Here is a 26,903-nt window from a genome sequence, read left to right on the forward strand (position 1 = left end):
TAAGGCTGGGGGTTGCTTCTGGATCGGCTGCCAAGGCTAATCAGATCACACCACGAAAGAGAAGTCTCAGCATTCTGTCGAGTCTGCTTTTCTAAACAGTTTTAAAAATTTTAATGCATCTTAGAGTTGGAAGTAACATTTTATCCTTTCTGTAACACATTAGGTCTCCTGCAAATCATTTTCAAAAATTGTCTAAGATTCAGATACTGCCCCAAATATTTATGCTTTTTTGCAAGCAATATGGTCCTAATCCAACATATTGTGCAGAGTACAGATCACTGTTTCTTCTAACTTCCACAGTGATAAATATTTATTAAGCCTCCACTATGTTCGTGGCACCCTACCAGGTGCTGCTATAACTATTTTCCTTTCCAGGAAAAATAAATTCAAATATGGAATAAGAAGCCCAAACTCATAAAACTGGACTGACTTTGCTTCTTAAAAATTCAACATGCTACAGCTGTGTGCTTAAACCTGATTCAAACAGGATGATTAAATAAAACATTATTATTACTAGGAATATAATACCATCTAAATAAATAGCCAGAGTGAAAACTGTCTCTAAAAACCATAGCATTGTGAAGACCATAATTAAGTTACACATTCTTCAGCTCCTTTGTGACACGGTCAATTCAGAGTTTCTTCCTATTAATCTTGACGACATTTAAAAATGCTCACTTTTCCTACTCTTTTCCTATAAGTGAACCTTATGTAAAAAGTTCATAATATTTGACCTTTTCTTAATATACTGTTTCCATCAAATGATGTCTGGAATAAATTGGCTTTGACTTTTCAGATTAAAAGCCTTGTTTCAGAGTTTTAGCAGTTGTAACACACATTTACACTTTCTATGTCCTTACCATAATGAAGATAAATGCAGAGACAACATTTTTGTGTGCATGTAGGATAAAAACCAGGCCAATTGTGTCACTATCAAACTTCTTGCAGAGGCTTTTAATGTTGAGTTGTAATTAAGTGCTTGATTGTACATTTTGCTTTTTATTTTTCAAGTATTTATTAGTGGAAACAGATTGAAATATGGGAGGCACAAGATAAGTCTTTTTAATGATTTTATGTTTCTGTGTAATAATATTTGAAGTAGAAATAACTATTTTTTTTATTTTTCTACTTCAAATGTTACATCTGTCAACATAAAAAATCTACAAGACTAAAAATCTTGTTCAAGTACTAAGAAATTAACCAAGTTTTAGGTAAACAACATTTCAATGTATTTTTTTCAATATATTGCTCTGAGACTTTCTGACCCAACCATTTATGGTTAAAGACAATATTTGAGAGATGAAAGCATAATTATGTTGTGGAGAAAGTCATTTGGTCTTTGACTAGTGCCAGAAGCAAGTAAATGGTAAATAATATTACACAACAGACATTCTGCAGATTGTTGAGCTCAACTCTCTTGGTTAAAGATAAATTCCACAGACTAGCAGAGGTTCCTAATTTCATTAGTGATTTTCCATTTTTATTAAAAGCTCTACTTTCCCCATAATTCAGTGAATGAAAAATTATTTGATAGAATTGCTCATTCCCATATAATCACTTTTTATTCAGCAATGTTAATTTATAAATAATTTACTTTCCTGGTTGAATCATATAGCATGAAGTTCAGGTGTCAGTTGCTCTTTGTCCAATAAAACTAATTAAATAAGAATGGGTTATAATAATCAGAGGTCATACCAGCAAATATTTTTTAAACTTTATGTAAAACAAATGTCATAGCAGTCAACTAAATCAAAGAATCTTTTAGTAAGAACTGTAAGACTAACAATTGGCATTTAGTGAGTCTTTGCTATATGTTTGGTATTTTGCTAAGCACATTATATACTTTATTCCATTTAATTCTCACAAGAGCCCTATAAAATATGTACTATTATTATCCTTATTGTTGCTAAAGTTGGTGCTGCAAGGCAAAGGAGTGTGCCTAAGGATACCAGCTATTAAGTGTGAAATTGGGGATCTAACCCAGGTAATCTGATTCACCTTCTCCTGTTCTAATAGCATTTGCTTGTGTCCCTCTTACACAAGTGTGTCTTATCTACCTCGTGAACTCCTAAGCTCATTGAAGGGAAAGACCATCTCTTGGTAAATCTTTATGTTCATCAATTGACTTGCACACAGTAGAGATCTACAAGTATTTGGTGAAAGGAACATCCATAAAAAACTGTAGTAATAATGCTATAATATATAGTAATAGTTAGTTTTACTTTTTAAGGGTTAAATAGGGTCAGCAATGTGATTGATTCACTTGATTGTCACCTAGTATATTTTAAAGGTCCAATATGTTAGATTGAGTCTATTATCACTGATTCAAACACATAAAGTCATCTGCTATTCATTGACTGTCAAAGTTATTTGACTTAAGTAAAAAGGCCCATAAATTCTTTGATATAGTTTTGCTGCCAAGGAGTTACAAACATTTGTTCTACAAATATTTATTAAGCATCTACTGTGTGCCAAACACTATTGCTGCAGCTGAAAATAAGTGGTGAACAAGCAAAACAAGGTTTCCATTCTTATGAAGCTTAAGTTCTAGTGACTGGGGATGGGCATAATGGTGGGGGGTGAAGTGGGAAGCACATCAGTGAGCATCAGTCTGCCTTACTTATGTATAGGATGCTTCTAGTATAGTACTTTGCATGGAGTTGGGACCGGATGTATATTACACATCTGCTTCCTGCTGGGATAGTAATACGGACATGATAAAATGTTATTCATCTCTACAGTGAGACTTAAGAAGACTAGAAAACATGGAAATATAAATAAAATATTCAAGGTGGAATGTTATCTACTAAAAAATTGCAACTATGTAAAAGTAAGACACTTTTGGATGAGAACTAAAAACTCACATGCAAATATTGTTTGCATGGTAGAAGCTCTAATTTTGAAAGTTTATATCATTACAAATTAAAATTACTGTATATGCTTTATGAGTATCAGTAGAAGATATTAAAAGAATTATACTATGTAAACCAAGATAAATACTCCAAGCAAAGGAAAAGGAATTACTAAATTCTCAAATTATTCTTAATACATCTTAATTCTAAAACCTAGTCATAAATTATTAACAGAACTTGACTTTCATTGGTCTGTTGAAATAATAGTTTTTTAAAAATAGAAAACATTATATTAGGGGCAGTTTTTAATGGCTTGTAATCAAAGCACAATCTCTTAAACAAATGATCCATATTAGGATCAAGTATAAGCAAGCAAAAACTTGTTACCGTTTGGAAAGCTATATTTGATAACTTGGTTCTTAGCTTCACAATGTGTATTCAACAGCCTTTATTTTTTAGTCATCTACCTCTTACAATATTCAGATTTTAGATTTCAACTTAATATACTCAGAGCGATGAGACTGAGCCTACAACTAGATTTTAAGGTAAAAAAACTCAGAGAAATGAGTTAATTATTAGAAATTTAGGAAAATTTTAGATTCTCAATCAAAAATTTACAGACAGATTTGATTCTTAAGGAAACACTAGCCTGACCTGTGGTGGCACAGTGGATAAAGTGTGAATCTGCAATGCTGAAATCTCAGGTTCAAAACCCTGGACTTGCCCGGTCAAGGCACATACAAGAAGCAACTACTATGAGTTGATGCTTCCACTCTTTTTCCCCCTTTCTCCCCCACTCTCTCTCCTTTTTCTACATATTCGATAAATAAAATCCTTAAGAACATAAAACAGAACAAAACAAAAAAAGATCATGTCATCTGCAAACAGAGATAAAGATGCCTTAAAAAAAAAAAAAAAAAAAAAAAAAAAAAAGAAAGCCTGACCTGGGGTGGTGCAGTGGATAAAACACCACACGGAATGTTGAGATTGCTGGTTCGAAACCCTGGGCTTCCCTGGTCAAGGCACATATGGGAGTTGATGCTTCCTGCTCCTTCTCCTTTCTCTCTCTCCTCTTTCCAAAAATGAATAAATAAGATAAAAAAAAACTTTGAAAAGAAAAGGAAACACTCCTGAGAGAAATTCTGAAAAGCAATTTTCCAGAATATATGGGAAAAAAAAAAATTCTGAAAAAATGCCAGTGATAAAAGTTCAAGTAATTATTTTTAAACCATCACACTCCTAGATCTGGTTGCTTGATTTTTTTAATGCAATTTACTTTTAATTGTTTCACTTCTCATTCAAGAGCAAGGCACAGCACTATATATTTTTGGTGACATTCTAATATTTTTCTAAGTATGGGACAATGACTTTATTTCCTCCATCAGTTGTCATTCTTAAAGTGTCCAAAATTATCAAACACCAAACTGTTCCACTTTTGATATAGAAGGAAGGCTGGTTTACTTCAATAGTGGTAGGTGACCTAATCAGTATTATCCAACTCTAATTTCAAAGAAATACAGAACTCTGTTTTTGCTTCTGAGAATGGTTTCTAGGAATTAGATAATTAGTCATACAAGTGACAAGGAGTAGTAAAAGGACCAAAAGGCACTAAAAGGGATAAAATATTCATGTTTCATTTTAATGCTACAAAACTAAATGGGGTTATATCTTCTACTTATTTTCTGCTGTTTATAGCAAGGTTACTTATTCTCCTGTCCACTCTCTAAGTGAGTACAAATTCTCTTAGTTAAAAATGTCTTACCAACAATCAAAATGCATTTTTAACTGATATTTCCCTTCAAATTAAACCAATTTGATAAAATTAAAATTCTATGAATGCAAATTTAGTTAAAAATTTTATATAAAATTATTCATACTGGTCTATATTTACCATATATCTCTGTGTATTTTTTAATAGGCACCATATTACAACATACAAATGATACAGAATATTTATTTATTTATTTTTTATTATTTTTTTTGATACAGAATATTTAGAACAGGACAAAAAAATCACAATAATGCTTCCTTGCCTGCCATGTGGTTACATTACATTAAAATCTCTAACATGAAAAACACACACAAAAAATTTAACAGAAATCTAAAAACTCAGAAGAACAACAGAATTCTGAAATTCTGAAAACTAATTTCTTTAACAGTCATTTAAAATTTTTTTAGCTACCTCATAAAAGTAACAAGGTAAAGAATAACTGGCAGAATAACCAAATTTGATTTATTCTTCAAATTTTTTGAAAGATATTAAAGTTAATTATGATGTATGAAAATTATTTTTATTTATTTTTCTGTGAATTCATTTATTGAACACAAACTATGGTAATAGTTTAACTTTGATATACCATAATGTCTTCTCAAACTCCCTTGTGATTGGGTGCCTGGCAGAGGAGTATCAGATGTTTGCTGGGTGGATGGAAGGTCCCGAATATATAACCTGATGCAATTATTGACACTTTATCGATACCTTTCTGGAGTATAGGTATTTCTGTGTTGTAGCAGGCCCATTAATATACTTACTGGACTTACAAAGGAAGCTTGTCTCAGGTTCCATTCTGGAACTGTTTTATTAAGAACTATTAATAAATTATCCCACAAGAGGTCACCAAAGCTCCAATATTTTTGGAGTGTGATTTTCAGATGCTTCAGCCTTCTTTCAAAAGAATTGAAAAAGTTTTTGTTTCCTGATTAATTTTATTTTTATTTATTTATTTATTTATTTTGCGTACTCCATAGATCTGTCAGTCTGCTTAGCTAGACGTGAAGATAAATAAAAGAAAAGCAGGGGTTAGTTAGGACTAAGGAAATTTATGGGAGTTTATAGCCATCTATTGTATGAGCCACCCATAGTATAGATAGGTATGCATTGTATGAATTTAATGAAAAGAACAGAAAACACAAGCAGGCACCTCTGACCTCAACAATTAAGCTCCTTTAGCCAGAAATTAGACCCTTTAAAGGCACATTAACACTTTTCAGGTCCTTGGTTTATATTCCAGATTCTTGCATATACTATAGCGATAGACATCCAAAAGAGGCCTGCACTCAATAAATATCTGTTTTGGGAGGCTAAAGAAAGAAATACCAAGAATAATCTCAGTGATGAAAAATGCTGCTACATCTACTTCTTGGGAGGATTTTTGGACTCAGGCAATCAAATGCCCATAAACAACTGGGTTTGAAACAAAGTGTTTTCTGTTTTGTTTTGTTTTGTTTTTTGGTATTTTTCTGAAGCTGGAAACGGGGAGGCAGTCAGACAGACTCCCGCATGTGCCCGACCGGGATCCACCCAGCATGCCCACCAGGGGGTGATGCTCTGCCCCTCCGGTTCTGTCGTGATCAGAGCCACTCTAGTGCCTGGGGCGGAGGCCATGGAGCCATCCCCAGTGCCCGGGCCATCTTTTGCTCCAATGGAGCCTTGGCTGCGGAAGGGGAAGAGAGAGACAGAGAGGAAGGAGAGGGGGAGGGGTGGAGAAGCAGATGGGCGCCTCTCCTGTGTGCCCTGGCCAGGAATTGAATCCGGGACTTCTGCACACCAGGCCGATGCTCTACCACTGAGCCAACCGGCCAGGGCCTTGAAACAAAGTGTTTTTTAAGGAACAACCTTTATTTTTTTCACAGAAAACATGAATATTAAAAGAAAAATAATTAATTATGTTTTAGAAAAAAGGTAGCTTAAAATTTGAGGATTTCCTCCACATATTTAGAAGCATTTCCTTCACCCTTACAAATATATTACTCTAATTTAAAAATGAAAAATATTTTTGATTTCTCATTCCCTAGCTGTTGGAAGAAGTAATGTTACTTTTAGTACCTTGAGTAATAACATTATTGGTTGTATATCTTCCTAACCAGGGTCATTGATTGCAATTTTTTTTTTTTTTTTACAAAGACAGAAAGAGAGTCAGAGAGAGGGATAGATAGGGACAGACAGACAGGAATGGAGAGAGATGAGAAGCATCAATCATCAGTTTTTTGTTGCAACACCTTAGTTGTTCATTGATTGCTTTCTCATATGTGTGTTAACCGTGGAGCTACAGCAGACTGAGTAACCCCTTGCTTGAGCCAGTGACCTTGGGTCCAAGCTGGTGAGCTTTGCTCAAACCAGATGAGCCTGCGCTCAAGCTGGTGACCTTGGGGTCTCGAACCTGGGTCCTCCGCATCCCAGTCCGGCGCTCTATCCACTGTGCCACCACCTGGTCAGGCTGATTCCATTTTTTAAATGGCCTCTATTATATAGGGGCAGAGAGTGCAGGCAGAACCTTCTCTAATGATCTTTTCACTTTATTTATCTAAATAGGGAATATTTAACTTAAAATATTGTGATTTTAAACATACAAAAAGGGAAGTTGTATTGTTGTAAATCAAGTTTGAACACTCTTGTGTTTTCATATGAATAAAGAGTGTTAAAATTAGAGAGAAAATTAGAATTTTAAGAATGGAAAAACCTATAAAGATTCCAACCCTATGCATGTGAAGGTATTTCAACAAGATGATTTCTAAGGTCTTTTCCAGCCCCCAAATGTAATGACTCTATTTAAATTCTCATGCTTTTGAACAATAAAACAGATATTTCTATTTCAATGAGATTGCTTTAAGCTGGAATGCTTTTCTTATTTGAATATATTTTGTTATGTACCATGGTTTGGGAATTAAAATTCAGATCATGAAAATCTAATTTTCTATAGTTATTGAGATTTTTGCATGATTTCCTCAGCATTATTTCATGCGTATTTCCAACTTCTGTGTTAATGAACACACGGTTTTATGAAATGCTTTTGCAATGTGCTAAATATCATTCTTCCCTCATTTCCTTTTTGAGGAGGGAGCCTGACATGCTTGTATCAGAGATGCTCCTGAACAAAAAGGCCCAAGTGAATAATAAGAATGCAGAGACACTGAACTTCTGTTTGACTTGAGCCATCATCTAGGGAAAGAGAAGAAATGAAAACACCAGATTATTCCGGAGAGTGGTAATGAATGGAGTAAATTAGTCGTAAAGTATGAAAAGGCAAATTATACTACTAGATTCTCAAAGAATCATGCAAAAAGCCTTTTTGGTACAACTGCACTCTGATTTCATCACCTTGGGCTAGGATCAACTGACAAGGCACTGGTCTGTCCCAAGTTTATCCACAGTAAGCCGTGGGTAGGCACAGCCAGGGAACATTTCAAATGTCTGTTCCAAATCAGCATGAGTCACTAGCTCCGGCTCTGCCAAAAGATATTGTCAGGTGAGAGTGAGGACCGCATTGGCGCCTTACGCACTTACCTTGTGCCTGCCACTGACGTCTGTGCTCAGGAGAAAGGCTTTCCTAGTCCTTGTACTTGAGTAACTCACAGTACAATTGTGGAAAAGAGGCAAGAACACACACCTTTACAGTATTGCACTGAGACTTAGACATGCGATTTTCCTTTGCAGTTTTACATCTCCAAAATTAGGTTGCATGCTCCAGTTAATGGTATCTTAAAAATGCTGTTGGCAAAACAACAGTCATAAGTGGTCTTGGTTTGTGTGGGTGCAAACTTGGTCACAGCTTTTCATATTGTCTTTCCTTCACTGCAAAATACACTGTTGATATTGTGTGAATTGAGCTAATTGTCATTTAAAATCCCTTTAAAAATTATAATTTGGCATTAGAGTGAAAAGTTATTGTGCGTGCAGAAAGGCTAGAGGGATTGCATTGAGGCATCTATTTACTATCCGTGTGGTTCATATTTATAATTGGAAGGTTGATCCCCATTTCTTATTTTCTTGCAAATTAATAAAATGCATGATGAGTCTTTTTTTAAAAATAATTTTATTTTTTTAATGGGGCGACATCAATAAATCAGGATACATATATTCAAAGATAACATATCCTGGTTATCTTGTCATTCAATTATGTTGCATACCCATCACCCAAAGTCAGATTGTCCTCTGTCACCTTTTATCTAGTTTTCTTTGTGCCCCTCCCCCTCCCCCTTTCCCTCTCCCTCTCCCCCCTCCCCCCGTAACCACCACACTCTTATCAATGTCTCTTATTCTCACTTTTATGTCCCACCTACCTATGGAATAATGCAGTTCCTGTTTTTTTCTGATTTACTTATTTCACTTCATATAATGTTATCAAGATCCCACCATTTTGCTATAAATGACCCAATGTCATCATTTCTTATGGCTGAGTAGTATTCCATAGTGTATATGTGCCACATCTTCTTTATCCAGTCATCTATTGATGGGCTTTTTGGTTGTTTCCATGTCCTGGCCACTGTGAACAAAGCTGCAATGAACATGGGGCTGCATGTGTCTTTACGTATCAATGTTTCTGAGTTTTGGGGGTATGGGATTGTTGGGTCATAAGGTAGTTTAGTTCTATTTTCAGTTTTTTGAGGAACCACCATACTTTCTTCCATAATGGTTGTACTAATTTACATTCCCACCAACAGTGAATGAGGGTTCCTTTTTCTCCACAGCCTCTCCAACATTTGCTATTACCTGTCTTGTTAATAATAGCTAATTTAACAGGTGTGAGGTGGTATCTCATTGCAGTTTTGATTTGCATTTCTCTAATAACTAAAGAAGATGAGCATCTTTTCATATATCTGTTGGCCATTTGTATTTCTTCCTGGGAGAAGTGTCTGTGCATGATGAGTCTTAAGAAAGGAAAATACAAGTTGAATAAGTTGTGTAAGATGTGGCAGATATATGCAAATGTTGGTTATCATCTTTTAAACTGTATGTGGTCTCTGGACCAAGAGCATCAACGTCATCTGGGAAATAGTTAGAAATGCAGAATTTCAGCCCTCAGCCCAGACTTGCAAAATCAGAATCTGTATTTTAAAAAGATGCCTGGGTGACTCCAATGTGAATTAAAACCTGAGAAGTACTGGAATCACATGTGAAGCAATTCAACTAAAGGCAGGAGAAATTGCCTAATCTTTTGAAGATATAAAAGACATTTCAAAACAATAATGAGTTGATGTGAATAATTCAATTCATTACACAGACTATCATTTACCAATATCAGAAACTTCCTGCTGAGTTGGAACATCAGTTACTTAACTTTCTGTGGCAGGTGATTCAGTTGAAGAAAAATTGAGACTATTGGTTAAATAAGAAATGCTAACAAAACCCTGGGCTCTTTGATATATTTCAAAATTTCACTAAAAACATTCTTTCAATGTGTATGAAAGGAAAAGTTCTGTTATACGAAAGCATTGCTATAATTTTATTGACAGCTTTTTTCTTTTTCTGTTCCTTAGCATTCCATGAAATAATAGTGTGTCTCATCATTGATGGTGTCTTAGACTTGATGTAAAGCAGTATCACATAATGTGCTAACTGCTATAATAGCAAAAAAGCAAGAAATAGTAAAAAGCTGTAGAACAAATAGGTGGCCATTTCTTGTAATCAGGGGAAGGTTTATTGCCTGGAGCTAAAGTTAGTCGGGTAAAGTGCTGTGCAGAGAGGGGAGTCTTCCGAGGAGGGGGAATGACAAGGTCAAAGGCAACAAGGCCGTTTGTCAAGAAGCAGACAGAGAAACTAAACCATTTTTTTTTCTGGGGGTGGGAGGTGGCAGGAGCAGGCAGGGGATGCTGGTTAGAGCTTTGCTTTAGCTGCAGTGTTGCAGAGCAAAGGCAGAGGGAAGAACATCCGTACCTCCAAGGGGATTTGGTGACAGCCCTCATTCCCAGAGGGAGAACGGACCTTGCCTGGGACCAGTTTTCTGTTGAATTAAGTTCAGGGATAAAGGCTGCTCTGCCCTTGAATTTTTTTGAGTGAGTGCAGCTCCCACTTAAGAAACCGGAACATTAGTTTTGGTAACTAAAGGTGAGGAGGTTCTCAACCCTGTCTGCACATTATGGTCACCCCAAGTGATGCCAGAACCCCATTCACAGATTTCTCTGGGGAGTAGCAGGAGCATTGGCATTTTTACTCTCTCCTCCCCCCATGGTATTACCGTACAGCTTATTCTTAAAAACATGGGTTTATTTAAGAGAAACCTCGGCCCTGGCTGGTTGGCTCAGCGGTAGAGTGTCGGCCAGGTGTGTGAAGTCCTGGTTTTGATTCCCAGCCAGGGCACACAGGAGAAGTGTCCATCTGCTTCTCCATCTTTCCCCCTCTCCTTTCTCTCATCTCTCTCTTCCCCTCTGGCAACCAAGGCTCCATTGAATCAGGGTTGGCCAAGGCGCAGGGACAGCTCCATGGCCTCTGTCTCAGGTGCTAGAATGGCTCAGGAGGCAACGAAGCAATGCCCCAGATGGGCAGAGCATCGCCCCCTGGTGGGTATGCCGGGTGGATTCCGGTGGAGCACATGTGGGAGTCTGATTACCTACCTGCTTCTAGCTTCGGAAAAATGTTTTTAAAAAAAGAAAAAGAAAAAAGAGAAACCTCTAGTTTCCTCTTCTGGAGAGGAAAAGATTCTCTGGAGTGTATGCACAAAAGAAGAGTAAAAGGAAATAGAGAGGATGTGATGACAGTACCATCCGGTGGGTTCCAGTCCCATATCGGACCTCTGAAGCCCTGGAGGCCTCGCTAGAGCCTCTCCTTTGGATTCTCTGGGACTCACCCAATGCCACCCAAAATCCCTGCTGGTTGGGCCAGAAGCTTCCGGTGCCTTCTGGGGCCTCCACCAAGGGGAGGCTGGGCTTGAATGGGAGGGGCTGGCGGGTTGGCAAGGGCACTGGTGTGAGGGTGCTGGGAGGGGAGGCCCACTGCACTCCCAGGGTCCCCATTTGTGCCCTCCCTCCCTTCACGTCACAGATGAGCCCAGAGCCCTTCCTTAGCAGAAACCCAAGGGAGTGGCAAAATTCCCAGATAGTGCTGAGCGAGGAGAGAATCTTAACTTTACTGAATAGATTTTTCACAACCTCTTATCCCTGCTGCAGCATCTGGGTTTGACATAGAAATTAGGTTGAGTCATAAAAACAAATTTCCCACACACTTGAGTTTATGGATGGAGATTGATGACCTCTAGGTCAGATATATTTGTCTCCATTAGTGTGGAAAAACAGGAGTTGACTTCACTCCTCAGTCATTTCAAGTGCGACAGCTACATTTTGGCTGCACACCAACAGCCAACGGCAGGCAAGTATTAGAACAGGTTGTCTGTGTTTCATGTTGCTGGATTTTGCTGCACTGCAATGTATTGTTGTTCATTTGGAAGAACTGCTTTTTCTTCATTGGCTTATGAAGTCTATTCTTGAGAGATGGTGAATCGCTGGGTTTCATTAGGGAGCTCTTGAGAGAGATTTTCATTTTCTTTAACATATAACCAATGAAATAAGAGAACAAGAACACACTTATTTTTTCCAGTTGTTTCCCTCCTCTAATGCATAGCAAGCTTTGTGGAAATATTAACATAACAACTGTGCTGAATAATTCTCCTTCAACCAAACAAAGTACCATATGATTATTCTATTTCTAAAATCTCTGTTGCTCTGATACTGTTTTTCTCATCCTTCACATGGAAAAAAAGCGAGAAGTGGGAAAATAGAGACAGTGAACGATTATAAAAACTTTTCACTGGCAACATAGCACAAGGTCCTTGATGTTGCTATAGCCTAAGGGAAGGTGTGAGTGCTATACAGGTCAGTGGTTCTCAACCAGGGGCTATTTTGCACACTAGGGGTATTTGGAAATTTCGAGAAACATTTTGGCTGCCATAACTGGTGGGGTGGGGTCAGGGGAAAGTCTGCTACTGGAACCTAGTGGGAAGAGCCCAGATGTGTTGCTAAATGTCTTAGAATGTAGAGGAGCATCTACACACACATGCAAACACACACACATGTACAAACACACCAGCAAATAATTATCTGTCCTAAAATGTCAATAATAAGACCAAGGTTGAGAAACCCTGATATTAAGTTAATCAGGAGAGGTAGTAAGATTTGAGCGACTTCGGGGAATGGGCACGAACGGGTTCTACAGGTTGAGAAGAGACATGTGGACATTTCTTGAAAATGGAGGAAACAAGAGGGAAGTACCTGAAGAGTGGAATAATTATTTTATATTCGAGATTTTAAAGGGAAACTGTCTTAACAAAGTGTGTTGTTACCAACTATTTTTTAAGGATACAATTCCATGAAATCCGTATTATGGTTATTTAAATAACAAAAACAAGACCAGGATTATGTTTTATAATCAGTCTTGCTAATTTTACTTACTAGAATGTTTTTTTTTGTGCTGAGTGGAGATAATGTGCAAATTGAGAAAACATGGGATATTTCCATCTGGCTAAATTGTATAAGCCAATGAATGCCGGGGGAAAGAGCGTCCCTGGGCCAGGTGTGAGAGGTCTTCAACAGTGGGTTATGGAGTTCGAATCATTCCGTGTGTGTGTGTGTGTGTGTGTGTGTGTGTGTGTGTGTCCAAACTTCCCCTTTTCTATAAGGATACCATTCATATTGGGTTATAGCCCACCCTAATAACTTCATTTAACTTAACTGATTACAACTGCAATGATCCTATTTCCAAATAAGGTCACATTCTGTGGTACTGGGGGTTGGGCCTTCAACATAGAAAATTTTGGAAGATAACGCTTAACAGGAGGTTTGAATAGAGGAGTGACATTTTCTGTAATGTGTTCGTACTAGCAGAATTACACAGGTTTCTTCTTCCTCAGGAAGCTGTTATAAGAAAACACAGTAAAGGCAAATGGGATAGAGTCTTAAAATATTTATGAGTCTTTATTTTTTTCTTATTGTAATGATAATAAAAATGTAAAAATAATTCACAACATTGCAAAACACAGAAAGCAGAATTTTTATATTGCTCCACAGAAAGAATCTATTTTAGCAGTAATAGACACTTTATTTAAATATCTATACAGGAATATGTATTTTTAATAAAAATAGAAATCATACTCTATATACTGTTTTCCAATTAGGCCTCTCTTTCTTTTTACTTTGAACACCTTTTGAACATCTTTTTATATCAGTACATAAAGAGCTACTAATTCTTTGTATTGATTGCCTAGTATTTCACTGAATGAGTGTGCCATATTTGTTTAACCAGTTTCTATTGAGGACCATTTAGGTTATATCCATATTTATAGTTTTATAAGAAATGCTACAGTGATGTCATTAAATATTCATCTTTGTGCACTGCTACATGTGTTTCTTGCTGAATATATTTCTAGATGTAGAATTATTGAGCCAACAGCAAAGGGTATGACCATTTTAAATAGTAGTAATTTCTAAATGCCATGCAAAAATGTTGTATCGAATTTTTTTTCCACTAAAAATATAGGAATAATATTAGTAATCACCACATAGAAAAAAGTAAATAGATATATTGATACTGGTTTGAATGGCTCTTATATTAGTAAAATAATAGTTACCATTAATTTATTAATATATACTTGTTTGTCCTTCATTGAAGTTCTGTCAATAAATCTTAGCTTATTGTTAAGAATGAAGTTTGTCACTAAATGCTGATTACATTGCTCTTAGTGTCAGTTTCATTCATTTGTTTGTTTGAATGTTTATCAGCAAAATTACAGTTCTTGAGCCCACTACTTGAGTTTTGACTTCTTGAAGTGAATAAAAATGTATATTAAACTAATAATATTTTATAACTCTTTGAAATGCTCAAAAGTATGATCACTAAGTATCAACATATATACAAACCTTAAAAACCCAAACAGTTTTAATAATTTTTTTCTTGGCCTTTTTCTCAACCCCCTGATGAGTCTCATGCCAAGTGTGAACACCTTCCTAGTGTTTTGTTTTGCTGGAGCCAAGAATTGTGTCTTCATGCAGCCCCATGTTCATTGCAGCATTGTTCACAGTGGCCAGGACATGGAAACAACCAAAAAGCCCTTCAATAGAAGACTGGATAAAGAAGATGTGGCACATATACACTATGGAATACTACTCAGCCATAAGAAATGATGACATCGGATCATTTACAGCAAAATGGTGGGATCTTGATAACATTATACGAAGTGAAATAAGTAAATCAGAAAAAAACAGGAACTGCATTATTCCATATGTAGGTGGGACATAAAAGTGAAAGTAAGAGACATTGATAAGAGTGTGGTGGTTACAGGGTGAGGGGGGAGAGGGAGAGGGAAAGGGGGAGGGGGGAGGGGCACAAAGAAAACTAGATAGAAGGTGACAGAGGACAATCTGACTTTGGGTAATGGGTATGCAACATAATTGAATGACAAGATAACCTGGACTTGTTATCTTTGAATATATGTATCCTGATTTATCGATGTTGCCTCATTAAAAAAATAAAATTATTAAAAAAAAAAAAAAGAATTGTGTCTTGCCAAAGAACTTCTAGTGACTATAGTCTTGTGTAATGTTGAGGAGTCCAGATCATGGAGGAGGTCTGGCTAGGACTGGTACTCAAGGATACTATCATTCCCAGTCATAATTCTGGAAAACAGTTTGAGATATAGACATCAAAGTTGTATTAGGCTATTTCACCAACTAAGTGGAGCTCAGCCGAGGAGACAAAGGGACTGGTGAGCCTTGTAAATCCTGAGATCTGGCAGTCAGTTTCTGGGTCCAGTCAGAGGACACTGTGTGCCTGGGCCAGGGCTGACTGTCAGAGCAGGGCTGTAGAATTGGAGGCGAAGAAATAAAAAGCCAGTTCTGGTTCTTGTCCTGGGAGGCATGTTGCCATTACTACATCAGACACTTTACAAAGGGAACCAGAATCTTCTGATCCATAGTCAGAAGCATTACCATTGCGCCACTGGCCCCGTACTTACAAAGGGAACCAAACAAACTGGAGACAAGGGAAAGGATTCAGGCTCTGGAGGCATTTTGTGAAACTGCACATTTAATGTCTGACTTTTTCTGATTTACTTTTTGAAGCAAAAGTCATTGATGTGGAGTTTTTCCATACAATACTGAGAGATGACAGAACATTTCCTAAAACAGAACTCTACTACTGTCTCTGGGAGTTTTCCTAGGTTGTACCTTGTACCTATTCTGTACGTTTTGATGATGGCATATGTTTGTCTTACTAGAAGCTGCTCAGTCAATGAGTAGAACTTACATTTCTACTGAACTGGTTCTGAAACTGTAGTTGTTGCGGGAAATATGGAGGGGTTAGAGTCATCTAGCCATGCCACCAGAAATAACAACCGCATTCATCGCAGCTGTTGTGAGATATCAGTAATAGCAAGATAAGTTTCAAATTCAAAGATGTCAAAATGTGCATCCTAGAATTAAATGAAATATGCTAATTAAGCAATTGTTTAAATCTGAGGTAGTTTAATTAGTTAATTCCTTTAGTCATTCAGCAAATGATAACTGAGCAGTTTTATGTGAAGATCCTATGCTAACCCCTAGCACCCATTTTATTTGTTGTTTATGTATTTGTGTCTTTTGTCAGTTTTTATTAACTTAACAAATAGTTAATAAATTTTATTTTTTTATTCCAAAGTTTTATTTTTTCTGACCTTAGAAGGGGTTAGAAGACTGGCCTCTTCTATTTGTTTATTAATTTTATCTTCGATATCATTTTTTTTGTTTTCATTCTTATTCATTGTTCTTTTGTTTATTTGTTTATTTCCACCTTTTATATTTTAATACTTTGTGAATTTAATTCCTAATAATTTAGATATATAAGCATTTAAGCACACTTATTTATCTCTGCTCTACCTATATCTTATTGTCACTGATATGTGGTATTTTGAACCATTGCTATTTCTTAGATGCTTGGTGATATCAAATTAGAGCTTTTTCTTTGATAAAACATTGTATTAAAAAAACATTTAATGTTTACATGTACCAGGGTATTTAATCCTTCTGGTTTTGTGATTAATTTCTTTGTTTGTTGTAATAGAAAACATCATCTATATTACTTTTAGATAATGGCCTAGTTAACAGTGGTCAGCAAACTCATTAGTCAACAGAGCCAAATATCAACAGTATAACGATTGAAATTTCTTTTGAGAGCCAAATTTTTTAAACTTAAACTATATAGGTAGGTACATTCCTTATCAAGGTAGCACCCACATGTGATATTTTGTGGAAGAGCCACACTCAAGGGGCCAAAAAGCCGCATGTGGCTTGTGAGCCACAGTTTGCCAAACAGGGGCCTGGTATATAGTCAATTTAAAAAATTTTTTATGTGCACTTAAAAAAGTACATTGAATTTGATTTAAATTAACATGTCTATCTTATTGGTTAAACCAGTTGGTTCATCATTATTTTTTTTCCACTTATTTTATCATTGAAGAAGCTGAATTAGCCTCCCATATTTATTTGTATTTCTTGTTTTTTTAAAAAACATTTGGCTATTATTAGGTATATAAATATTCATAAGTGTAAGGTTTATAAATATATCATGACCCTGGCTTCTTTTGATTTATATTTGCCAGATAAGTCCTTGTTGATTCTTTTACTTCTAACTCTATGGTGTCACTGTGTTTCAAACTTAATTTTTCAGTGTACCTTGTCTAACTATGCAATCCCATCTAATTCTTTTTCTTTTATTACTTTTTCATTTATTTTATTTAGAGGATGCATATTCTGAGATTTCTAGTCGGTCTTTTTATACTGGAAAATAGTACATGCAGAGTATTATTTAGACTCTATGTGAATCATTTTTTTAAATGACATTTATCACTTCTTACCCCTGACCACTCACTCTCTCTCACAACAACTTTCCTACGTGGATGAGTCACCTTGTACATCAGTGTGATCAGTCAAGTTCACAGGCTGACCTGTGACCACCACTGCCATAGTAGTTCAATCTAAGTTCTGCGTTCAGATAGATTCGCCGCTCACTGTCATCACTTTTCCACAACTTTTCCTTTCTTTTCTTGACTGGATAAAGTTTATTTCTTTAAGAACTGTTCATTGGACTACATTTCCTAAATTCATTCATGTTTTAAATGCCTGAGGTTGATTTCTTTGTGTCTGGATAATGCAATGACTATAAAAATCTCTTATTGTTTTCTTGTTCAAAGACACCAAATAAGCGTACATTTGATTTTCTCTGCTATAACTTTTATTTTTCTCTCTAGTCCTTTAAAACTATTTTGATTTGGTTTCATGTTCTCAAACTTGCCCTTTCATGACCTTGATTTTGTTTTATCTATTCTGTTTTCTGTTTCTTCCAAATGTGCTTTTTTGTTTGTGTGATGTTCTTATTTTTCTCTTCCATGCCTCTCATCCCTTCTTTCAGTATTTATGAATACTATAGTTTTATTAAATTCTCTGATTTCCAGGAGGACTGTTCAAAGCTTTTATCAGCTTTATGGCAGTATATTTGAAGTGTGTGTTATGGATTTGTGTGTGTGTGTGTTTAATTTATCATATGTCTTTCTTATCTTTTTATTAGAGGGTTACCATTTCAATTACATAAATGTTTTTTAATAAAAACTTATGACTAAGCTAGGAACGGGGGAAGTTCTTCGCAAAAATTAGTTGAACTGTAGAGTGGCACTACTTTTACCCCAATCTGTGCCTAATGTGATTAGTTCAAATTCATTTTCAGCAGGAAAATTCTTTTGTTGAGTGAGTTTTAAGTTTGCTTTGATCATTAAAAGAAAATACTGGGTGGTGGGTTTTTGTATTTAGTTTTTAATTTATTTTGTTCAGAATGGAGCTTAACTGTTTTCACTGGTTATAAAATAGAACCTCAAAGGAAGTATAAACAACCAAGGAAAATAAAGGAGGAGGTAAGAATCAGTCATAATTTCACCACTTAGAGATAATTATCATCATTTTTTATATCAGTTTATAATTTTAAAGCATTTAATTTTTATGGCATTTATATGGCATATATATATTGGTATGTATATTGTATATATACACAAAGACAAAAAAATGATACACATTTGTGTATGTATACATATATACACATATACAATATATGTATACATGTATACTTAGTGTATAACATAAAAATGTACTTATATTTTATATATATTTTTTATTATATAGATATATACTATATATAAATATAATAAAGGGTCTCACTTTATTTTTTCTCTATTGGTTATTCCTGAAGTTTCCAAACTGTACACTGAAGTGCCCTGGGGTAAACTCACAGAGTATCATGGGAATTTTTTTAATCTTGAGAGATATGTAGTGATAATAATGGTAGCTCTTGGATAACTCGTGACCTACTAGGTTGAGGTAGTTCACAAAGTTGGCCTAATGCAGTTAAAAGCAAGTACTCTGAAAAATAATTCAGGACAGGAAACAAGGGTGACAGTGTCCACTCTGATTCCAAGGCTTGAGAAGTGTGTGGCACCGAATATCAAGTACATTCCATTAATAAGTAATCACGGCTAATTCAGAATAAAGTGAACTATATTTATTTCAATTTATATATATTTTTTTCAAGCATAGAGACCTATACATTAATCAAATTTATGATAGAATACTGTTATTTTCAGACCTCCACAGTTTCAAAATATTTACCTCTTTTGATCCTTTCTCAGGAACCTCTTGGCGGGTGTGCTCTTGAAAATAGGAAACAAACTGATGAAGAGGGTCCAGGAAGTAGGAGATTTATCACAGAAGAGCAGAAAAGGGAATTCCCAATATAATGACAGGTTGCTCGGTTTAAAATTTTTACCCATTTTCCTGCTGAGCTGTTGGTCTTTTTCTTCACTTTTAAACCCTTTGTCTTGTTACCAATTATTTCTCTAATTATTTTGGCCTTTTGATTTGTCTATGGAATTCTTTGTTTGCTACACAGAAATTTAATAATTTCATGTGATCAGATTGGTTAAGCTGAAGATAATTTTGACTGTCAGACTCTCCTTAGTTAAAACAGAGACCAATGAGGACTGAAACCAGGGTGCAGGGTGGCACAGATGAAGGAATACTGGATTGCAAGGCAGACGTGGATTAAGGCTACAGGACTCTTATACAATAGTTACAGCAATTAAGCCAGTTGCTTGATTTCTTTGGATTTCAGATTTGGTATCTACAAAATGATAAGGCTTTTTACTAGATATCTGCTAAGCCCCTCTTAGCTCTATGTATTGATCAATTTTGACTGATATAATGGAAGTCATTTGAGAACAAATTTAAACTGGTTCTTGGAAAAATGCTGGAAACTACCAAGAGCAAAAAATTTAGGTAAAGCCATGAGACTAACTAAGTATCTTAAAACACTAAAAAACACAGATTGAAATTCTACAATAATTCACACTGACTGCTGTTACAGGACATGAAGGAAAGAAAGGACGTGTTCAGAGTTTGACTATGGTCTTGTCATCCAACGGTTGTTCAAATGGCAGATGGGACATCAAGAGGCCTGGAAATGTCAAGTTAGTTTCCACTAAGTTTTTCACTGGCAAAGAGGAAACACTTGGGAATCTGCAGAAACTCCACCTGTAATGTGCTTTGAATACAAACATTTTCTTCTGTTTTTATGTTCTGGGAGAGACAACTAATTTACAAAATAGAGAAAGTGACAGGGGAACTCTGAGACTCACAGAAGAGTCTGTAAAGAACTTTCTCATTCTTCAGCTCAGGCAGGAGATAGGGCAGGAGTGGGTGACAAAAAGGAGTTCCCTGCTTTTGCAACTCTTTCTCCTTCGCCCTAATTTGCCACCCCACCCAACTTCTGTTCATTGTAGTACTATGATGAGGATGTAACTTTCAACCTTATCTGCAAACAAGAATGAGACATTACACACATTTGTTCTGATATGGTACTAACTTTTTATTAATATTAAATAAAATGAAACTGCTTCTCAGCCAATTTGCATCTTTCACATTTCTTTGTCTAGAATATAATCTGTGGAACAAAATCTCTCGCCTCTGGTCTGGACTCCTTTTATTTTTTCCTATGTCTCACTGCTATTTGATACATAGTCTCAGACACACATAGTGATAAATACATCACAGCAATATAATTTGTGAAGGTTTCATTTGATCTTGTTGGAAATCACACAGTCAGAACCATTTCATTAGTATCTGAGATAAAATAATATGAACTTCAAGTCTCATTCAAGATATATGGTTAGAAATTGAATGAGCTGGCAAACCCATTTTATTTGCACTCATTCAAGACATCTATTTGGCCAGTAGACTATAAAATAGCAGACTAAATAGAGTAAAGGCATTAGGTTTTTAGATTGTTTTGGAATCATTTTAGATGAATTCTAAATTAGAAATATAATCCATATGCATTAAAAAGCAACTACAATTACTACATATTAGAGACTATGTATATATAATCATTGTAAAGCTGTTTTAATAATGATTTTATATGCCCATATAATGCTAACCATTTAAAAATTATCAGACGGTTTTTATTATAAAAATAATGCAAAAAATGTTGCAAACCACTCAAATATAGGCAAAAGCACAGCACCACTACCTTAACACACTATTGTGCAAATTTTGCTATCCACCCTCACATTTTTGTCTTATGCAGGTTTTTATGTAGTTATAGTTGTATTTATCTGTATTTAATTCTCTACCAAGTATATTTTTGCATTTATTATGTTTTTCAACCTTATTTATAGTAATAGACATAATAATAGTTCAAGTATTTGTATTGTAATTTGCTTAAACATTGCTCATTCGTTGAATAGTCAGTTTTTATTTTTATTTATATTTTTATATTTTTAGTGAGAGACAGACAGACAGGCAGAAACAGACATACAGGAAGGGAGAGAGATGAGAAGCATCAACTCATAGTTGCAGCACCTTAGTTGTTCATTGATTGCTTTCTAATACATGCCTTGATCGGGGGCTCCAGCTGAGCCAGTGACCTTGCTCAATCCAGCGACCTTGGGATCAAGCTAGCAACTTTGGGCTTCAAGCCAGTGACCTTTGGGCTCAAGCCAGTGACCATAAGGTCAAGTCTACGATCCCGTGTTCAAGCTCCGACGTCAGGGTTTCAAACCCAGGTCTTCAGCATTCCAGGCCAGCACTCTATACACTGCACTACTGCTTGGTCAGGTTAGATAGGCTTTTATTTTTTATTAAAAAATATCACTGCTGTAAATATATATATACTTATTTAGGTATATATACATATTCACTTTTTTACCCATTTTGGATCACATTATTAAGAAGCATAATTACTAAGTTAAAGTATGTAACTTTTTGAAGGTTCTTGAAACATATAACGGAATAGCTTTAGAAAATAATTACATACTTTTAGAGTGCAATTAACAATGTATGAAATTGCCAGTTTTACCGAACCACCGCCAGAATATAAATTATTAAAGAAATGAATTCAATAGATTTGATTATAGTTTTCTTGTTTTGTTTTAGGTAAATGGTCTTGGCAGAATAGCTTCAGTGCTGTTGTGGAAATCCAGTTGTGGTTGGAATGAAACAAGAGATTGAAGGCTTTGTGCGTGACGTTTAGCAGTAAGAGAGAGTGAGAGTTATTTCAGTGGGGCGTGGAGTGAAGTATGAAAGGGTTTCTGGGTAGAAAAACCAGGGGTTTTCTCCTACTTTGTACATTTGGGTTTTAAATTTTGGCTTATTCATCTATGCTCTGATTATGATTTTGTTGAAAGTAAAGGACAATTGCTACCACCTGCCACTTTAGTGAGGGATTTATTCTTGCATCCCCAAACACTGTTGTGGATGCAGTAGCTAAAGATAGGTTCTCATTTGAAGCTTAACCTGGGCCCTCTGTCAAAGCTCTGCAGCCATGGGAAGTCTAGCAAACAAGTTATGAGCCCTGTCTGGTGAGGAGGTAACTTTTGAATTGAAAGTCTGACTTTGGAGACACCAGTAGATTTTTTTGAAGCATGTTTTATACATTTTGGTACTTGGGAGGCCTGAGACTTCAAACACCCTCAGACTACTTGTCAGTTTGAGCAAATGATTCAACTGCTTCTAAAATTGGCAGCATGCAGGACAAAGGGGCCTGGCCAGGCACTTGTGTTTTAGGCGTGAATGAAAGTCTGCTACTTTGAAAGGTGTGTGTGTGTGTGCTATATACATGTGTGTGTCTACTGACAAGGAAAGTATTTGTTTGGAAGTACACTTGTTATCTAAGTAATATAGGGGTGAGGGAGAAAATACAACCCTATTTTTAATCTTTAGCTGAAAGACCTCTTATTTTCCGTCTCAGTTGCAAACTAGGACTGTTTTGGGTCTACTAATTAAGGCATAATGGAAGGTGAACATACCATCCCACACATTAATTAGGTGTGTGTGTGTGTGTGTGTGTGTACATGCAGGAATCTATGTTCAGCATTTGAAATAGGTTGGTGGACCATGAAAGGAAACATGGACTTCAGTGTTTTTGTTTTCAAAGACAGCGGAGCCTCTGGGGAAAGAGCTGAGAAGAACCAGGGGGATAGAGGATACAGGAGAGAGAGGGAGCGGCTAATGGAACATGCTCCTGGGACATAGCTTGTTCATTCACAAAGGAACGGCTCCTCAGGCAGCAGGCATTGGAGGACAAAGGGGCCTGGCCAGGCACTTGTGTTTTAGGCGTGAAAGGTGTGTGTGTGTGTGCTATATACATGTGTGTGTCTACTGACAAGGAAAGTATTTGTTTGGAAGTACACTTGTTATCTAAGTAATATAGGGGTGAGGGAGAAAATACAACCCTATTTTTAATCTTTAGCTGAAAGACCTCTTATTTTCCGTCTCAGTTGCAAACTAGGACTGTTTTGGGTCTACTAATTAAGGCATAATGGAAGGTGAATATGCCTTCCAAACAAATACTTTCCTTGTCAGTAGACACACACATGTATATAGCACCCACACACACACCTTTCACGCCTAAAACACAAGTGCCTGGCCAGGCCCCTTTGTCCTCCAATGCCTGCTGCCTGAGGAGCCGTTCCTTTGTGAATGAACAAGCTATGTCCCAGGACATAGTCCAGGGCTTGATGGTGAATTCGGAAACTATGAGCAAGAGAAAATAACTGAAGTAACAGGAATGGCGGATTTGACATGGGAAAGCAGGCAGAAGATGGAAAAAATAAAAACAAACCTGGATAGAGAGACCAGGTAGGAAGGAGGCAGTACAGAAAAGTCACAACTGTGAGGTCAGTCTTACCTTTGTCATTTTAGAAAATCAGCATTAAATGTATATCTCAGGAATCTACATATAAAATACATGCAGGCATTTCTTTATCTTATTAAGAATATTACAAGAATTATAGTGCTTTCACTTTTGGTTATATATCCAAATGAATTAGAAGCAGGAATCTGAGTAGGTGTGTGTGTATTCCTATTCATAGCTGTATTATCACAATAGTCAAAGGGTGGAAGCTGCCCAAGTGTCCATCAATGGATTAATGGTTAAACAAAATGTGGTATAGACATACAATGGAATATTATCCTGCCTTAAAAAGCAAGGAAATTCTGACACAGGCTACAACATGAATGAACCTTGAGAACATAATGTTGAGGGAAATAAGCCAATGACGAAGGACAAATACCGTACGAATCCATTTATATGAGGGACGTAGAGTAGTCAAATTGATAGAGACAGAAGGTAGAAGGGTGGTTTCCAGGGCCTGGGGGGAGGGGGAGAATGGAGATTGTTGAGTGGGTAAAGAGTTTCAGTTGGGGAAGATGAAAAGTTCTGGAAATGGATGGTGGGGGTGGTCACACAACAATGTGAATGTACTTAATGCCCCTGAATTGTGTTATTAAAAATTGTTAGAATGATAAATTTTGTTAGTATATTTTATCATAATTACCAAAAGCAGAAGGCTATATATATAGAATTATATCTCTTAAAATTATATTAAAAATCTTGCCAGTCATAGTTTGGAATTCTAGGGTATGCTTACAGTGACTTAAATTTTTATAACAAATTTTTAGTATCTGAGATCTTTTTTTAAAAATTTTATTTAGAAAATTAAATTAAATGGGTGACATTAATCAATAAGGGTACATAGATTTCAGGTAAACTTTCTCTAGCATTTAAACTATTGATTATGTTGTGTACCCATCACCCAAATTCAAATCATTTTTTGTCACTGTATATTTCTCTCTCTTTACTCCCCTCCCCCACAACCCTTTCCCCTTGTAACCACACTTCACTTTTATCTGTTCATGACTCTCAGTTTTATATCCCACCTATGTGTGAAATCATATAATACTTAGATTTTTCTGATTTACTTATTTCACTCAGTATATAATGTTCTCAAGGTCCATCCATATTGTCATAAATGGCAATATGTCATCATTTTTTATGGCTGAGCAGTATTCATATATATATCACATCTTCTTTATCCAATCCTCTATCAAAGGACATCTTTTACATATATAAGGTTTAGTTCAGTCTTTTACACATGTTCCAAGTCTGAATATCAAAATCACTTATTAAAGTTTATAAATACACAAAATACAATTTTCTGGGCTCTGCCCCTGACCCATTGAATTATAATCTCTAAGGTTTGCAGCCAAAAAGGAGCATTTTAACAGGGCGTTCAATGAACCTTATGAAGAAAATTAATACTAAATCATCAGAATTCTCTTTTCTCTTTCAGACATGTGAGTCTATGGGGATATGCAGAGAGCAAAGTTCTTTTCAATTTTATCCTTTCAACAAATGTAGGAAAGACTACTCTGGGAAAATAGTACTTCTTCATCATTTTGATAACTTATAAAAGAGCACAAGCATTTTGTGAAAGGGAATGCATGAGCACCAATAATAACTAATACAGAAATTATTGCCATCCTTGGTGAGTAGGGGTTTAGTGAGGCATAATTTTATTTAGAAAAAAATAAAGAAACTTGACAGTTCTAAAACCTCAAAGGTTGTGAAGATACACACACACACACACACACACACACACACAATTTCTTCTTTCAGTTGCCATACATGCCTGTGTAGAGCAGGACCTTTGGGTTTATACATAGAAAGAATACAAACGCAAAGACCTTAAAATTCAAGCAAGTAGGTGATGGTTCTCAATCTTTTTAACTGGCTATGAGTACATGTGCTCAATGGATCATGGGCAGCGGTGGTTCTAGAACAACTGAAAAAGGCGCTCGTGGAAGATTTTCTACCAAAACATGTTTTTAATGACAAATATGATTTGTTTTGGACAAGCTTTTATTTTACTCTGCTTTTAAATATTATATATATTTAGCCATTTAACCTTTTTCTTTTCTGCCCAACCTTTTATTTTCTATGAGAAAGTATTGCTAACCATTCTGACAGCCCCAGAACGTTTCACGAACACGGTTGGCAAGGGATCGCTGTAATTATTTCAAGCATGAAAATAAGTATTTCTACACACACTCTTTATTACCTTAAGGAAAATTGGACAAGAAACTGAAAACATTTTAATAACTGTGGCAGGACAAGGTATTAATAATTTAATGGAGCAATTTCCTCCATACCCCACCTCTTCCTTGCCAAAGTAGAGCAGACTTATCCAAAAACAAAACAAAACAAAACAAAACAAAAAACCAAATAGGAGCTGACTGGTCCCAAGGAGGATTGTCAGGAAGGCTTTTGTGTAGGCAAAACCTTACGTTGCAGCCTTGTAGGCAGCCATCAGAGTTCCTGGGACTGAGGTGATGCCCACCGAGGGTCTCAGGAAGAAACATCTTTGTCATTTCTGTAGGCTGCTCCATCAGCTGTCCCCGATGATGGGGAAGGGCAGGTGTACCATGGGAGAACACTGTGTTCCAAGGAAGAACAGTAAGATGTTAGCCACAATGGGATGAAAACCTGGGTCTTCCTCATTTCCTCTTACCTGTCAGCCCTGGGGTCTTTGTCTAGTCCCTTGAAAGGAATGGGGAAAAATACCAATGACTGATGCTGACCAACTGCTTCCCTCCCTAGGAGGGTGAGAGGGCTCAGATCCAGAAATAATTTGATACAGAAGATAAATGGAATAATTCCAGCTCCTCGTGTTACAAAGTAATTTATACATGGTGCATATAATGATGAATATTGCTTACCATTTTAAGTTCAAAATGGATTTTTACAATGCTCCCCTTTTTTTTTGGTGAGGGTAGAAGGATTTCAATTTTGCCTGTAGATGAAGTTTTCCCTGAATTAGGTGTGAAAGAAAGAGGGAAAGATGTTGGAAAGGGCTCTGAGCAAAAGTGTAAGTGACACTATCATGGGAAAGGTCAATGCAAATTTTGGAACAAGAGGCTTTTTTAGAATTATGA

Source organism: Saccopteryx bilineata, chromosome 12 (assembly GCF_036850765.1).
Source record: "Saccopteryx bilineata isolate mSacBil1 chromosome 12, mSacBil1_pri_phased_curated, whole genome shotgun sequence".
NCBI classification, from domain to species: Eukaryota; Metazoa; Chordata; class Mammalia; order Chiroptera; family Emballonuridae; genus Saccopteryx; species Saccopteryx bilineata.